The sequence below is a fragment of the Anas platyrhynchos genome, chromosome 9 (genome assembly GCF_047663525.1).
Source record: "Anas platyrhynchos isolate ZD024472 breed Pekin duck chromosome 9, IASCAAS_PekinDuck_T2T, whole genome shotgun sequence".
Taxonomy (NCBI): Eukaryota; Metazoa; Chordata; class Aves; order Anseriformes; family Anatidae; genus Anas; species Anas platyrhynchos.
In genome coordinates, this window is record NC_092595.1 from 11,440,441 (window position 1) to 11,457,318 (window position 16,878).

General features: G+C 49.8%; 2 long non-coding RNA genes across 7 annotated transcripts; both read right to left on the minus strand.

Moving 5' to 3' along the window:
• Positions 1-2,510: 2,510 nt before the first annotated feature.
• LOC140003200 (uncharacterized) lies at positions 2,511-6,979 on the minus strand. The gene is made up of 2 exons (XR_011811438.1): positions 6,913-6,979; positions 2,511-4,220 (listed from the first exon to the last, which is right to left on the minus strand). It is a non-coding gene; the product is annotated as an uncharacterized lncRNA (long non-coding RNA).
• A 229-nt stretch (positions 6,980-7,208) lies between these two features.
• Positions 7,209-10,843, minus strand: LOC106020055 (uncharacterized). Of its 6 annotated transcripts, none has more exons than XR_011811317.1 (5): positions 10,721-10,843; positions 10,306-10,436; positions 9,336-9,478; positions 9,086-9,201; positions 7,209-7,983 (listed from the first exon to the last, which is right to left on the minus strand). It is a non-coding gene; the product is annotated as an uncharacterized lncRNA (long non-coding RNA). The 6 variants fall into 6 exon arrangements; XR_011811315.1 differs by having other exon boundaries at positions 7,216-7,348; positions 7,887-9,201; XR_011811313.1 differs by having other exon boundaries at positions 7,209-9,201.
• Positions 10,844-16,878: the final 6,035 nt, after the last annotated feature.

Sequence of the window (16,878 nt, forward strand, 5' to 3'; positions counted from 1 at the left end):
GGGGAGAGAATTGGAAAAGTAAAAGCATGAGGACTCATGGGTTGAGATAAAGAGACTTTACTGGGTGAAGCAAAGGCTGTGCAGGCAAGCAAAGCAAAACAAAGAATTCATTTGTTACTTCGCATCCTCAGGCAGGCGCTCAGCCACTTCCACTTTCTTTTAAACACTTCCTTTGTGCTTCCGCAAGGGGAAACGCTACTTACTAAAGGAGCCCAAAAGAGGTGTTTGGTTTTCCAGAGTTCTGGGGCTGAGCTAGCACGTTTATGTTGAGGAAAACCCTTTAATATTTAAGTCTGTTCCCCTGGGCATCTGTGGATAACATCTGCTCAGTCTGATGTCTCCCCCAGGTTCAGTGCTTAGGAAAAAGAAGGACAATTTGTGTTCCCCTGGTGTGAATGGAGTTTGGGCAGCTAGAGGATATGGGAATAAATGCAATAGGAATTCCTATAAGTCATCTATGAGTGTTTGGATGCTTCATTTCATGCTTATGCCAACACGTTCACGCTTTGGGCCAAACATCACTGATTTTGTTGGATTTTCACCAGCGAGGCTTGGCCATGAGAAAATGGAACCTTTTTCCTTTAGCTCTGTGTCCACTTTTTCAATCACAAAACATCACAACAAGTCAGACTCCCCTCCACTACCCCCCCCCCCCAACTTCGCACACGTGAACATTTCCAAGTTAACAGAGCAAGTTTCTGTGCTCAAGAAAACATCATTTGAGGCTTGCATGTGTCCAGCTCAAAAGCTACGCCAAGACCAAGATCTTTCTGCCCCAAACACAGAGCAGGGTCATTGCAAAAGTACTCAGAACTTGTCCCAAATATCAGGGAAGCCAGCTGCTGCTGCCAGAACTTCACCTCTCTGTAGGTTTGCTATATTTCTGTGTTTCTGCTGTGCTTTATACAGAAAAGCTAGAGACAGATAGATTTCAGTGGCATTCACTATCTGACAAGGCTACAATAAATCCTTGCATTTAGGAGCTAAGGTGCTGCATCTCCTCGTATTGAGAGGCAACTGCCTGGGTGAGCACCCACAAATATAGGCGGCTGCCTTCTATGCCCACACCTCCATCCATGCTATGTGTCTTATAAACCTCTCAGCTCTTCTTTTTTCCTCCTTTGCCAGTACGCAGCTCCTTGTGCCCACAATTAGGTCTGGTTTCACAAGACAACAGCAAGCTGGAGAGCAGTATTTTGCCTAAGGGCACACAAAGGGACTGGCCTCTGGGTGTTATTTAAATGCACATGCTAGGGACATCGAACAAGGGAAAGCAAAACCTTTTTAGGAATATTTTTAGGAAGAAATCTAACACATTAGTATAGCCAGCATACGCCAAATCTTAAACAGTCAACATTCAATATGGCTTTACCACAAAGGGAAACACAGATCTTCCAGACTCTGTAAGGACAAGTAAAGGCATTGCAATGGGGTTGACCCAATCAACAACTCCTACCTGAGGGCTGCTGCTCTCTATACCACACACACTGTGATTAGGCAGGGATGAGGGAGATCACAGTCATGCTAGAGGAGGCTGAAGCACACCAGAGCCTGCAGGTAGAGGACACTGCCTCAGGGCCAGGTCTCTACAGAAGCCTTTCACCTCAGTAGAGCCTCTTTCCTAAGAGTCTGGTAACATTTGAGCAGCATTCTGAGCATTGCAGGTGCTAAATGCTGTTTCTAATTGGAAACAAATTGGTGTGATATTACCTGCATCTGTGCTAAAAAAAAAAAAAAAGTTTTTGCATGGCTTCTACAGTAACATATAACTCTGCACAGGCTCTCTGTGGACTGAATGTGAACTTACTCAAAGCTTGGCCTGACTGTGGAGAAGGTGGAAAAAAGATTTGCAATCTGGAGTCATGTGTTCATGACGAAAAACAAACCAGAGAAACCTCCACCACCCCACCAGTCTGTAGGGGTGGAGGGACGTGAAGGTTGAGCCTGAACAGGTTTCTGAAAGAGGCAGAGGACCTCTGAGAACCCCAGAATTAACACTAGGGAGGTCAGAGAACCAGGGGTACCAAAGGCAAACCACAAATAAGTGGCTTCATCATGGCTTGGAGAAAAGCAAATTTTGGCAGTCATTCTGAGACATCAATACGCTGTTTTGTTTTTTTTTTTTTTTTTTTTTTTTCAGGGCATGCCATACTTTGTATGTCTAGGGTACAATTTCTATTAACGTCAGCTGGATCAGTGAGCCCTCAGCATCCAGAGGCGTCATCGCCCTCCTGAGCAAGTGTTACCAGAAGGTTTTCAGACATCTGTAACCCAGTCAAAGTTACAGCAAATCTCCCTCTCAAGGTGGACATGTCCTGCCAAACCTCCAGGCTTGGGCAGCACTTTGTTTTCTCAACAAACCAAAGACAAGAATGCTCAAAACTACGCATGTTTCCCAAATCTTAGCCACAGAGAATAGGACAATTACAGCTGAAAGTTTCCAAAAACACAGAAATGCCTGAGGCAGACAGCCCTCATGGAAACCCTTAGCTCAAAGTGCTTGACGGAGATGCCGAGAGAGGTTTTCTGCTGGGAGGTGCTGCCCATAGGCGTAGGTGGGCTCCCAGCCCCTGCTCTGTGCCTGTGGTGCTATAGGGGCAATGCTGCAGTCATCTGCAGGTCCAGCGTCCTGCAGACCAAGCTCTGGCAGCCCTCCCAAGGCAAATATTCCCATACTGCTTTCCCTCTCTGGGACAGAGCCCTGACGAGCAGGGTGAAACCTCTGTGCAGCCACTGTTTTCTGCCCTTCCAGCCCTAAACAGCAGCCCGGATGGATTATTTTCAACACCAACATCTATTTACTGGCCTAAGAGGGGCAGGATAGCAGTACAAACTTTCTTTTCTCAGCACCCAGTCCTTGCTTAGTGAATAATGAAAGAGCAACAGGCAAGAAGAGGGAGAATAAAGGCAGCGTGGCAGAGGCTGGTGTGCAGCACGCGGAGCTGGGCACCAGTCCTGGCTGGGGCTGTGCCAGGGTGGCCCCGTGCCCGGCTCTGGTGTGATGGGAGATGCCCTTCCTTTGTGCTGGAATGACAGGGGCTGGAGAACTGGATGTCCCGTTTCCCCCCTGAAATGTAAAACAACTCCTGACCATTTTTACTCGTTTGAAAAAGCAAGTGTTTAAACGCTGCACAAACTCCAGGTCGGATAGCATCATTATGGCCAGCTGAATGGTTATGGTGGTTTTTAATTAAACTCATAATTCTTTTTGATTGCTTGCTCCAGGCTTTTTATGCAACATCAGCAGACACCAATAAACCCCTAAGAGGTCTCAAGGGTAAGATAAAGATAAGGTAAAGTGCTCGGAGATCCATGTGGCCACGCTGCAATTGTCATTGCTCTGCACCTTTTATAGCCGGGTTAACTGCCATAAAAGCATTCGCACAGCAGATGTCGGCTATTCTGACTGCAAGCAGGTGCATCTGCCAGGATGGTTAATCTCCACTGAAATCTGAAGGGTGATGGCTCCAGAGCAAGGGTAATGAGCAGTTTGGAGTCTTGCTTGGACTGTCCTCACTCTGGCTTGCCTAGAAGTCTGGAGAAAGCAAGAATTAAACTAATGGGTAGGTGCATGCGTGAGTCCCACATCCACTGGGAGCTGAATCCACAAAGTTCAACAGTGTTTTTAGCCCAGATTCTTCTTCCCAGTTTGCCTCTTAATTACCCAGGATCAGCACTGGGTTAGATGTGCCATCTTAATCCACCCCATATCACCAGTGTTTCTGCAGGAACAATCTGCAAGTAACCAGGCTGGGTGTTATTCCCTGGGCAAGGGAATCTCAGGACACCATGAGGGCAGAGGGATGGAGAATGCCCTTCCCATTCCCTTTCCCCTTCCCCATCCTGCATGGATCACAAGTATTCAAACTAATGTCCAGGCATCATGGGGTTCACAGCACCACTTCCAGAAAGAAGCCTGTTTGATGCATGGCACATTTGGGGTTTTGGAAAAATTTATGAAGTGCCTGACAGCTTTTTCCAGGAGGACTTTGAGTCGATTTTCTTCCAACAGTCTGCATTCAGTTATAGTTCGGAATATGTGATCTCATGGTGTTTGTATTTATACCTCTCACAAACCCTTTTTTTTTTACAGCATCGGTGTCTATAGGTTACTGTGAGGCACCCGGAGGAGTCACCGCAAGGTCACCCACAGGATGCCTCCTCCACGGAGCACATCAGTTTGGCTGCAGGACAGCTGCAGCTGAAGTCACTTTCTGTAGCTGTGAGGTGAAAAAATGCAAGCAAGGGTTATTAAAGTGATGAAATAACACAATAAAAAGGGAAAACACGCTATAGGAAAAACACCCCTCTGGCTGGGGGCGGTTACTAGGGTTCGATAGTAGAAAGGGGCTTTTCCATCACCTATTCCTGCATTCAAAAAATGTGAAGTTCACCAAGTAAAAATCTCAAAAGACAATTTCTTTCATGAGTTCTTTAAAGAGCCCGTGATGTCTCATGGATAAACATTTCCTTACCGAGATATTTCTGTAACTGGTCTAAAATTCTCTGTCTGTCCTGGGAACATCCCATCCCAACATAGGTTGCCCTTTGACACCTCACAGTGCCACAGGAGGCAGCAAATCGGCCTCATGCTATGCAGGGGCCACTTTCCTTGACAAAAAGAAGAAAAAAAAAAGAGTGGGGGGAAAGAGAAGGAAGCCAGGTACCTCTCAAAATCATGTTTGCTTCACTGAGCTGGGACAGAAAAGCTGTCATTGCAAACAAAAAGTCACCTCTCATCCAGAGGAGAATGGAGCCAGCCCTTTTCAGGGAAAAGCCCTGCATGGTCTAGTAGCATGTGAGATGCTGTGGGGCTGAGCTTTGCATAATGCTTCAGACCCAAGGTTTGAACCATGTTGTACCACACCAACAATAAGCACAGGAAGAGAAACACACCAAATCCCAAACGAATCATTGCTGTAAGGGGACTCACAGCACCCTGAACACCCAGAGCTTATAAGAAAAAAAAATATATTTATTTGACTCCTTTCCCCTATTCCTTCCTTCCTTCCTTCCTTCCTTCCTTCCTTCTTTTCTTTTTTCTTTTCTTTTCATGGAAGACAGCTAGGTGATAATACAACCCTTTCCAGAGCTGACTGCTACTGATTATTTTCCCTAGTGGAAAACCTCAGCCCTCCTCTACTCATTAAGGCAGTCGGATTTGTTCAGCCAACAGATCAGAGGCGTTCCAGCACCCGCTGGAAGCAGTGGTAGCTTTCCCATTGACTTCAATGGGCACAAACATTCCCAAAACTGGAAACCCCAAATTACCTGCATGTGTTCTGCACATTTCTGAGGCCTTCCAACCACTAATAAGACCATCGTGTTGCAATAATAAGTACAGTTATGTGAAACATTAGTGAGATTGTGTGTCTCAGCCTAAATCCTGGTTTACTCCAGTTGATTGGAGAACTGCCATAAATAAATCAGCATTTGGCCTCAAGCGTGCCAAAAGCTAAGGCCATCTTCTTCTGCCTGCTGCATGCACGTGGAACAACCCTTGGCTTGGGTCAGCTTTGAGGGTATTATTCAATATTATGATTTCTACATCTGCCCAGGGAGTTTGAAGGCTTCCCACTCACCTCGCCCCGAGTCTCACAGCTATGATGGGTGCGAGGGGGGAGAAGGAAGTTACAGCACCCTGTAACAGCAGCAAAATGCACCCTCAGGGTAAGCATTCGTAATTTGTGAGTATTTTACCCTCCTATAGCTTGGTGCCACAAGCAGTGGCAGCTGCTTAGCTGGAGGAGCAGCATGCACTGGAGGAAAAAGGGGGACAAGCTCTTAGCTGGCTTTCCTGCCAGATGGATGGTCCCTGTGCAGGAAGAGAAGGGAATTAGTCTCATTACCCTTGCCTGTTTTTTCTGGCTCTCCTGTAAGGCTCTGCTCCAGCTTGTAGCCCTGCTGAACAGAATAGCTTATTTCCATAGGCACAGCACAGGTTTGCTGGATCAGGCCCTTAGGGAGATGCAGGTTTCGTGTGGTCTGTTCATGAAGGGCACCTCTGAGATGGAGCTGCAGGAACCAGACAAGGCCAGCGTGCTCCAGGCAGCCTGATGCAGAACTGCACCCCTGGCACCCCCAGCAACACTCCCTGACACATGAAATACAAGAAAAATACAAGACCAAAAAAATTGGTTCAGAAATACAAGACCAGAGCCCAGCAGCCATGGTAAGAACCCATTCCTGAATTTTCGCAAGCAGGCATCCCACCCAGCGCTGCTCCATCCTGCCAAAGCAGTCATACAGCAGGGGGAAATGCCTCCAGCCCCTCACTCTTGCTCTAATGGGAAAATGTGGAGAGGAAAATGACCTCGGTGTAAGGGTAGGGATTAAGTGTGCATAGTTCTTGTGTACCAGAGCTGGACACTGCACGAGGAGGGCCAAACGCAGGACAAAAGGGGCAGAAAGGCTCTATCACCTGCAGGGCAGAGCTGATGCCCAAAATTACAGCCGGCAGCCCCTCCACAGAGCCAGTCAGCATCAGCTGGGGACAAAGTAGCCTGGCTGGATTGAAGAAGCAGAAAATGCACTTTTGGAGCAAAATCACACCTTTTGTTGACAAATGCCAGCTTAAAGGGGTTTAGCAGGGCACAAAGCCCCGTTCTGCCTCTCAGCCCCTGCCTGCAAGCAGGGAACACGAATACAGAGAGCCGGGGGGGTGAGGAAGAAAGGGGCAAGGTTAGGAAGGGCCAGAACCAGCGGGCTCCATCCTCAGCCTCTTCCCCTCCTTTCCCCCCGCACTCAGCCGCGGGCCGGGCTCCAGCCGCCCCCTGGCGGCCCCGCTGCTCCGGCAGCTCCCTGAGACCCCCCCCGGGGCTTTCAGGCAGCCCCCCCAAAAACCAGGCCCTGCTCTCACCCTGCTGGCTCCATCCCAGCTCCCCCAGTGAGCTGCAGCCGCCTCCTCCTCACCTTTGGGCTGGTCCCTGCCTAGTTTTGGAAGGAGCCAAGGCATCTCTGCTCCAGACCACACCGCTTGGACTTGTGGATTGATGCTGGTTTTTTTTATTATTATATATATTTTTTGCTGGTTTATCTCAAATGGGAGCCTGCAGGTGAGGCCAGGCCAAAAGCAGCCCAGCTGTGCCAAAAGCAGCACCAGGCTCGGTTCAGGGGCCAGAAACCCCAGGTGTTAGTCTCTGTGTCAGACAAATGAGCTGATAAAAGAACGGTGCTTGACTGCTAAAAGAAACGAAGAGGATCACAGTTATTTCATAAGTTTATTTCACACAGGCTGGTCACATCAGCCTTGACAAGGTCACATACACAAAAGGTTACAAACACTCTCCTGGGAGCCCTAATGAGAGCAGTCTGCTTTACGTTCTCAGGCGATGTGGGTGTTGTTTACCTGCGTTGAAGACAGTGACATTAACATCGCACATCAGATGTCTACAGCACTTTGCAGGGCTTAACTAGTTAATCCCCATCACAGCTCCAAGCAATTTCTGCTTAGACATCATTATCCTTCATTTTATATAAGGCAGGTGGTGGGATTTCTCTGAGCACAGACTCCAGCAGTGCCCAGTCTCCCAGCTGGGGGCTGGTCTGCCCCCACTGCTGTCTGCTGCAGGTGGGTGAGCAAGGTCTGTGTGTGCAGGCAGAAAAGCTGGGCTGCAAAGTGCTCATCCAGCTGACAGGAGGAACCCCACGATCATGTTATCTCATTATCATCTCATTTGGTTAACGAGATCGACACATCCCATGGGCAGCAGGCTGCTTTGCTTCAAACAGGGCTGAAGCCTGATGGATTGGCCATCTCTGGCTCATTTTGTCTGCTTTGTTTCTTTGTGTACAGAGGAAAACTGCTGGGTTAAAAGCCTTGTAGGCCAGTGCTCCTGTTTATCTTGTAATTTTGTACAAGAAAGGCAGGCTGTGTGTAATCTTACCTGACAGTGAGTCAGCCCTGGGCAGAGGAGCCACCTCCATCCTAGGTAGTTTCCAGCATCCTGACATGCCCACCCGCAGACATCTCAGAGCAGGTGCCTTTCACAACACAGCAAACAGGGCATGAAGTGCACATGCAAGCCCCACACGGTTTTGTCAGACTGCAGTTAACCAGCTTGGTACTGTCATTAATAGTGCAGGACCAGAAGCTCCCACAGTCACAGCTGCTATCAGAATACCAGATTTCAATGCAGACAAGGATTTTAAGTTTTTCCTCAGTCCTTGTATCCTCTCCTGGAGGGCCAGTCTGACTGTACAGCTCCTGGGTCACTGCAGTAACCTTGCAGCTGTGGTTTCAGAAGCACACAGGGCCACCATCACAGCCACCAAGTGATCAGGAAAAGATGCCCTATTATTTGGGTGCCCCCAACTCTCCTTTAGAGAGGAGCCCAGGACCACCAGAGTGCAGAGGAAACAGCCACAGCCCTGCACGGAGCTGGTAGCAGCTGAAGGCAGCACCACACACCCTTCTTCTCCTCATAGCTAGACGATTAACTTCTAAGTGTCCCAGTGAAATCCTGTCCTGAGACGATTTGAAAGATAAGAAAGATCTCAGAGACCAGTTCAAAGAGCCTGGAGGGTGAAGCAAACTGTGCAGACAGCGGGACAGCCAGGGGAGCAGCACCCTTGTGTTGCAACGAGGGCAGAAACTCCCTAGAACAGCCCAGACAGCAGCAGGGTGTGCAAGCCTTGCTCTGACTAACACAGCCAGCAAGGAAGCCCACACCATGGGCTCAGCACCTGGGGACAGAGCTGTGAGAACAGCAGCTGCAGAGAGCACCCACTGTGCCTGGGTGGGCACAGCAGGGGGACCCTGACTTGGCCACAGACTTTGACATAGGAAGCTCAGGGCCCCATGTTGTGCAGTGACTGTTTCACATGGAGGGCTCTGGTGATGCTTTGGTACTGTTTCCTAACTAGTATGAGAGAGAAAACCCGGTAGTGTGAATGTGAAAAGATGCCCTGCCAGCAGGAAAAGCCCCCACAGCAGCAGCCCCAAATCCAAGCGCTGGGGCTTTTGCTTCGGCAATGAGAGCTCTGCACGGTTTAAAGCAAGGAGCAAAGCTACCACCACAGGGAGCTGTAGAGGCAGCCTCAGCCTTGCCAAGCTCTTCGATTAGCATAACTATTGAATACTCACTGACCCAGAAAGGCTGACCCTATCCACCGACTCGGGCTGTGGGGGACCCTGACAGCCTCACCACCGCTTTCAGTCCCTTCCAGGAAAAGCCTCCCTCATGAATCGTGGAAATGTTCCTACGAGGGGAAAAAAAAAAAAAAAAAAAAAAAAAAAAGCTGAATTCCACTTATCGCCGTGAAACGGTCTATGAACTTTGAGGAAAAGCTATTTAATTAAAATAAAAGCGCTTTCCCACGCCTGCTCCGCGCACCCCGGGAAGGGAGCGGCGCCCCGGCGGCTGCAGCTCCGCGGGCGCTCGGCTGGCTGCGCTCTCGGCTCTGCTTTGGAAGCGGCAGCGCTGGAAGCTGAACTCATCCCCGAGGCAGCAAGGAGCAGCAGCAGGTTCCTGCAAGCCTGGCATGGAAAATAAAATAATAATAATGAAAAAAATCAGCAAGTGAGCAGGGATGGGGGTGCGAGGTAGAAGATGCTCAGCTTCAGCTACCTGGGTGTCAGTGCAGGGGGTTAATGTAAGGGGGTTCCTGGGGAGCACTCTGCTGCCTTAGTAAAGTGCTTCAAGTCTTTCTAATCCATTGCAACAGAAAGCAGCCCTCCTCTGTGCTCCCCTCCCAGGTCAGGCATCAGCCTTCTTTTACATGAAAAAGATCTCCTGACTTTTTCTTGCTGTTGTGAAGTTTGGGAGCGGCCAGGACAGGTGGGGATGCACAAAGAGGAGGACAGAAGTGCTCAGCCATACGGAGCATACACACAGCCCTGCTCATTCCTTCACCGAGCACCCCCAAGGTACGAGTCCTACCCCAGGGCTCACTTCCCAGGCTCAGCAGCATCCTGCTCTCTGGGAAGCCAGAGAAGGCAAGCCTCTCTTGGCAAGGGAGAAAAGGATCTGGGAGACGACCTCAGCTCAGGTGACCCCGCAGCCCCCATTACTAACAGCAATAAATCCTCCTGTGTCCTCACCACGACATTCCCAAGCACTCCCCCTCTTGCTGGATTGGGGCCTGGCTGTATAAAGCATGTCAGTGCTGGCCAGGGTTGGAAGGTAAATAAGTCAGCCAGCTGTGTATCTATCAGTTTGTTGTTTTTTTTTTTTTTTTTTCTTTTCTTTTCTCCCTGAGAACAGAGCTGATTTTAACCAGTGCAGAGCTGGGCACAAACTGGCTCTTTGGCTTTGCTGGGCTCCCATGGGACCAACTCACCCAGGCCCCATTCTCCAGGCTCACCAAGCTCCACGGGGCTCTGCCAGGATCCCCTGGGTGGCAGCAGGAGCTCTATGCCTCATCCAGCTTCTCTTAGCCTGGCTGTGCTCTGTCTCTCCGCACATCCTGAGTTACAGAGGACAGCACATTGCCACCTGCCACAGAAGGACAAGACATCAGGGCTGGCTCCTACATCATCCCCATTCTCTGCTTCCACCTTCTCACCCTACACCTTCATCAGCCTCATCCCCCCAGCACCCTGCCCCTCCTGCACATCCTGGCCCACCTCCTCCTTTCCACAGATCACCCCACCACCACCTCCTCCTCCTCATCACAAGTCCTTTCCTGCTGGCTTGGTTATCTCTCAAGATAAGCCTGCCAAGGAGGAACAAGAACCTGCTCCCCACACAGGGGGAAGCCCTCTGGCAGGGCACATTACCTCAGCTCGCCACCATCCAGCTTCAGAGCTCAGGTCAGCATTAGGCAGGGGCACTGGGCATCCCTACCAGGGGATGGGAGCTCCCAAACACCCCCCTCCTGCAACATATCTCAGCTCCTAAGTGCTTGATACCCACCCAACCTGGTGTTTTATATAAGCTATTGCTAATAGCCGCCCCAGGGCTCACCCCCGTGGTGGCACAACAAGCTGCAGAGCCCATGAATCACACCTGGTGCAGCTCTCAGCTCCTCTGCCAGGTGGAGAATCACGAGGCACAGCCGCGATGGCGCGGATAAGGGTGACACAAGCCCGTTCCCACTTCCAGGTGCCAAGGGATCACCCCTGCAGGTGACAGGCTTTGCATGGGGGATGGCACAGGGGCGCTGCCAGCCGGCTGGGTTGGGTGAATCACACCTTCCTTCAGGTTTCTCCCCATCGATAACGACAGGAGCCTAGATGGCTGCTGCAGATACTGGCACCTGTGCTGCCGTGCTGACAACCGAGCCCCCAGCCGCCTGCGTGGGCTCTGCTCCATCACTGCACCTACCCACAGAGTGGCCTGTCACCCTGAGGTGACACTCCACAAAGGCCCAGGCCACCGAAGATTTGCAGCCCTTGGGGTAGGGACCCGAGGGCCCTAAGGTGCTTTTAAGAGATTTCTGGACCTTTCGTTAAGCGATGTTTGCTGTGCGTGGTGCTTCTGAAGCTCCTGGGGCACCCCTAAAATTCACCAGACTGCCACCTTTTTCTCAGCTCAGTCCTCAAGGCCTGATTGCCAATGCCCGAGTCCCACCCAGCTTTCTGAAATTCAGCAATATTATCCTTGGGAGCAGTAAACTCAGACACTTAGGGCTTGCATGTACTTAACCTAAACAACAAGCTGAGGGCTTCCAAGAGATATTTCCTCCCCAGCCCAGCTACCCAAGGACGTGCGTGCCTGAGTGACGATGCTGGGTAGCATCAGGATATTTGCCATCATCTCCAAACCTTCCTGTTCAAAAAATGTCCACTGGTGCCTCCATGGTTCATCACTGCCTTATGTTTGAAATGGATAGAAACAGTCTCAACTCCTATACAGGGGAATATCACCCCAGGGTCACATCCATCACCTCTTTACCCTTGTGCAGCCGCTGTGTTCAAGCTGAAGCTCCCCCTTTTCTGTTCCCAGTGCTCAGATACCCCTCCCCATATGTTGCTTTGTTGTATTTTATTTTATTTTATTTTATTTTATTTTATTTTATTTTATTTTATTTTATTTTATTTTATTTTATTTTATTTTATTTTATTTTATATTTTATTTTATTTTATTTTATTTATTTATTTATTTATTTTTCCTGCTTCAAAAGCCATCAGTTTCCACTGCCAGAATATTTCCCAGGTTTTAGGCAAAGTCTGTGCTAAGATTATTGTTCAGAGGGTGCCAGCTCTCTCAGTTGCTCCACACTTCTGGCTGGAATGCCCTTCATTCTTTTTTTTTTTTTTTTTTTTTTTTTTTCAGGAATGTTGTGAGTAAATTCAGGGCTGAACAACAGGGTGAATGGGAACCCTCAGAGCAGTGGGCTGCCCACGTTACAGGTATGGTAATTCCAAACTGATCCTCCTTTGTGCTGATAACAGGGCTTGCTATTGTTTTCCTGAAGTCCACATGTCCGAAAACACTGCAGGCGCAGATAATCACAGCGAGCACATGCTTCTGAATCTGTTTCTAAAACATGCCTGGGATTTAAGCTTTTTTTAGAAATCATGACCCTGGTTCTGCTTTTTCTAAATTCAAAAGCAAAAATTCCCTTGGAATGAAGAAGGATCTAGCTGTTGAATACAATTTATAAAGGGGCAGATATGCCTGTCTTTTGCTTTCTTGTTGTAAATGAACAAAGCCTGAAAGCTAACTTTTCTTTCTTTCTTTCTTTCTTTCGTTCTTTCTTTCTTTCTTTCTTTCTTTCTTTCTTTCTTTCTTTCTTTCTTTCTTTCTTTCTTTCTTTCTTTCTTTCTTTCTTTCTTTCTGTCTCTCTCTCTCTCTCTCTCTCTCTCTCTCTCTTTCTCTCTCTCTCTCTTTCATTTAGATTTGCCTGGGTGCTTGACTCATGGTGGCAATCCTTCCATCCCGTTGCTGCTGGTGTGCCACTGTGCAGCCAAGAGTGCAAAATTCACACAGCTGAAGAAAACAAGCAAGGGACAGGTCAATGGGTTCTTTCAAATGCTATTTTACCAGTGAAAACCAGTGGACTTTCTGGCCTCTTTGTTTTCTAAAAACCAGCTAGCAGAGATTTGGGAGCAGTTTGCTTGGGCTCTGAACCTTCATTTTACCTTTGCTGGATGGGAGCCGTTTGCTCTGCAATCTCTTCATCATAAATGCACCAGCAAAGCATGTGAGGCACAATGGAAAACAGGGGAAAAATCCAAAATAAATCACTCTCCAGTTAAACATTTTTAGGATACAACAAGCTCTGCATGGGGAGGGATGGGTCCTGCCACCCCCAGCGGGTCACCCGGTCCCACACATCCACCCCACACCAGGTTGGGGTGCTCAGGGTGGCACCAGCCATGGGGCTGTAAACACGCTGCCACTCGGGGCCCGATTCCCCATCGTGTGCCACCGCCGTGCTGCTGATGTGCTGTTTGTCCGGCGGCTCCTGGTGTCCCAGCTCGGGGATTATAATTACATCTCACCTTACCCAGCTTTTTGGCTCGCCTGCCTTGAATTGCTTCCCCAGACCTGCCTGACTTGTTCGGCTGCTGCTACCAGACCTGCTCATTATTCAGCACAAGCCCCCACCCTCTGCCCTTTCGTGTGCCTTCATGTTTGTGCCTAAAAGCTGCAAAGGGACATTTTTTGGTAGGGGGGATGCCGATGAGGGTTTGCTGCTGCCCCCTGCTCCCTGGTCTCCGGGGGCCAGCCGTGGGGCACAGGGAGGTGTGCGCCCTTCGGCACACAGGGACAACAAACAGGCCGGCCCTGTAGGTGACTCACGTTGTTTCAAAATACGGAAAAATTAATGAGACGCTTCCTGAAACTTCAGTTCTGCTCCCACAAAGCACGTGAATGAGCACAAGCCAGACAAAAGCAAGGAGCTGAGGCAAGGGAGCGGGCACAGGATGGGGTCCCTGAGCCTACCCGCTTTCTGCCCCCACTACTGGTAGTTTCAAAGCCAGCCCCACACAGACAGGTGCGGGCAGTATTGATGGAAGCAGCCTCTCAGGAGAAAACTTTGCCCTCCCCAGTGATGCCAGCTCCCATCTCACTGCAGACATTGTCTTTTTAAGCACCACAACTCGGGCACTGATACCATGAATCCCCCCCCCCGCCAAACACAGGGCCGCTTTTCAGCTCTAGGTTTGATCCCTCTTGTTGCAAAAAAGGACTTTCTGTGTGCAGAGGAACACGCTGAAGGTTAAACATGACGCAAGAAGTTTCAGGGTGCCCTGGTTGTGCCTGAAGAAACAGCCGTGCAGCCCCACGTGCAGCAGCAGCAGCAGCACCGAGGAGCACTCCTGCAGCAGACGCCCTGCTGGCTCAGACGTCAGGTTTTGTGGTGCCCTTCAGACAATGACCCTGGACGGGGCAGCAGTTTCTGCACCCAGCTCCATAAATCCTGGAGTGACTCCTTCACCCAGCGGCTGATTCACCTGGGACTGGAGTGACGCCGCGATTTACGAGGCGATTCCCAGGGAAGGTGAATGGGCGAGCTGGGCTGAGTCAGATGCCAGCACCGCTGGGGGACTCAGCCCTCACGGGGGGGAAGAGGCTGGGCTCCCCAGCCCAGCTCACCCCGAGCTGTCACCCAGCTGTGACACGGTGCCCAGGAGCTGAGCCTTGCAAAGGAGCAGCTCGGGGTCTCAGGGATTCACTTCATGGGCACTTCACTTCCCCAGCCTCTCCCCGCAGGCATGCCTAAAGCCAAAAATAGGATCAGCTGGAGCAAAGGGGCTGGTGTCCACGTGAGAGGTGGAGGATTTCATTTGTGCTCCTGCTCTGGCTGGTTCAGAGGCTGCAAACGGCCCGTGAGGGAGTGCCCTGACCTTCCTAACTTTGGGCCGGTGGCTATTCCGGTGTCCTCCAGGCGTGCCTGCCTGGTACATCACCCGTCAGCCTCCCGCATCCCTGGCCAGGCAGTCCTGCTCCCGACAGCCTCACTATCTGCTCCACCTGGCCTGGCTCCAGCAGGTGGTTTCTCCACTCCCAGCTCCTTGCCCCACGCTGCTGGCTGATGTTTTTCCTGCAGGAAATTGGCTCCGCGGCTTTCTCTTTGTGTAGCTGGGTACAAACGAATGAGGGGAGTGGGGATCGTGAAGGTTTCATCAGATTTTTGAGATGCTGGCATGGGAGCAAGCCTGAACATGACCCAGCGAGGCACTTGGGACAGCAAATTCCAGGGGAGGAGAAACTGCACGAGAACAAAGGGAGTTTGTCTGAGAACAGGAGCACAAAGAAAAGTCCTCATTGTTTTAGCTGGAAGAGAGAGATGAAACTGTTTCTAAAGTTAGGTGAAGCTCCCTGCCTCCCAGTCATCCCTCATTTGTGACCCAAATTACACTGAGTCCTGGGGCAGCACCTACCTTTATTAAACTGAGTTATTTGCATCAGAAAAGAATCATCTAAAAAAAAAAAAAAAAAAAAAAAGGCTCAGGCAAATGCTGCTGGTCTTTTCACCTGACTTCCTTTGAGATTACAGTCCAGGGGAGTCATCCCCTCCTTGCCACCGTGTAGCTGAGCTCACAGTCAGACTTATCAAGGCCAGGGACACGCAGGGGCTGTGGCAGAGGCAGAGGCAGGAAGCCTTCCTCCCACCCTGCTGCCAGCTTAGCCTGGCGCCCTGCCTGCTCCCCACTGAAACTGCTCCTGACCTTAACGGAAAAGGGGAGAGTCCTCCCGGGTGACTCACAGCCCCGAATATTATGTCGGGAAACGAGCAGTTTAGATCAGGAAATAAGCTTGCTTTCGTTTTCGGGAGTGACGGTTGTTCTGGATGGGGATCAGGTGCCTTGTTTATCCATCCGGAGACAGGGCTCAGCTGAAAGTTTTGGTGGGTGGTGAGAGTCTGTAGCCGCAGGCTGCCACAGGGCATTTTCAGACCTGAAAATCTGATGGCATTTTCAGCTAGGAACAGTCAGGAGAGATCGGGATCTTTTCTGGATGTGAACTGACATGAGCACCCGACGAAGCAGGGGCTCACCACTGGTACTGCCAGGAGCTCGGCAGCTTCACTGAGGACATTTCAGCTCGGGACTCATGAGCTTTCTGTTCCATCAGCCACAGCCATGAGTTTCTGTGACCAGAACCAAGTGAACCCCTTTCTTGATGGGGTCCGACACACCCCTTCCTGCACCGGTGTAGGGGAAGGTAAATGTGTTATGTCTCTGATCTGCTGTTTTGCTTAATTTAATCTAGATAAGAGTTTGTCGTAGCCCGTTGCTGCTTACTGAACGGTAACTATGGACAAGATCTTTGCTGCTCTGAATACAGACCTCAACCAGCTGAGGAAAGGGATGTGATGACAAAGGTAGCTGTAATAGCAGGATAAGAGGAAAACCTCTTCCCTTCTTTTGCTGTTATAACAAACAAGTGGACTTAGCCTTTTTCCCAGTGGGAAACCCACATAAAAATAACAGAAATTGCCCCACAAATGGCAGCAGTCCCAAGCTTTCATTACCCTTATGAAAGAAACCCCTTTTCCTAGCAGATGCTGTGATCATTTCCAACCTTCTGGCACCCATCTTTGCAGTTAGCCCACCATGCATATGTCACCCACAAGTGTGCACGCTTGCATAAAGACATTTGTGCAGGTCCTGGTCAGAAAGGAGACCCATTCTCCTCTCTCAGAACTGTTTAAGTTCACCCTGAGGGAAGGCTGCCTGTGCCAGGATGCCCTGTGTTCTGACACACTAGTGCAGCCTTTCCAAAAGACATTAACCCGAGAGCCTAGCTTCAACAGTCAGCTTAAAATTTCCCTGATCATCTGTAACAGAATCTCTCTAACTGGTTTTCTGGTTTTCACAGATGAGTAAGACCAGATACTGGTGCTCTTTTTTTTTTTTTTTTTTTTTTTTTTTTTAATTGCTACCATCAAGCTTAATTGTACTTTCAAGCTGAATGAGTGTAAGTATACACAGATGGGTGTGGGAACAGGTCCCAGATTGCACCCACTGCATTCTTCTCA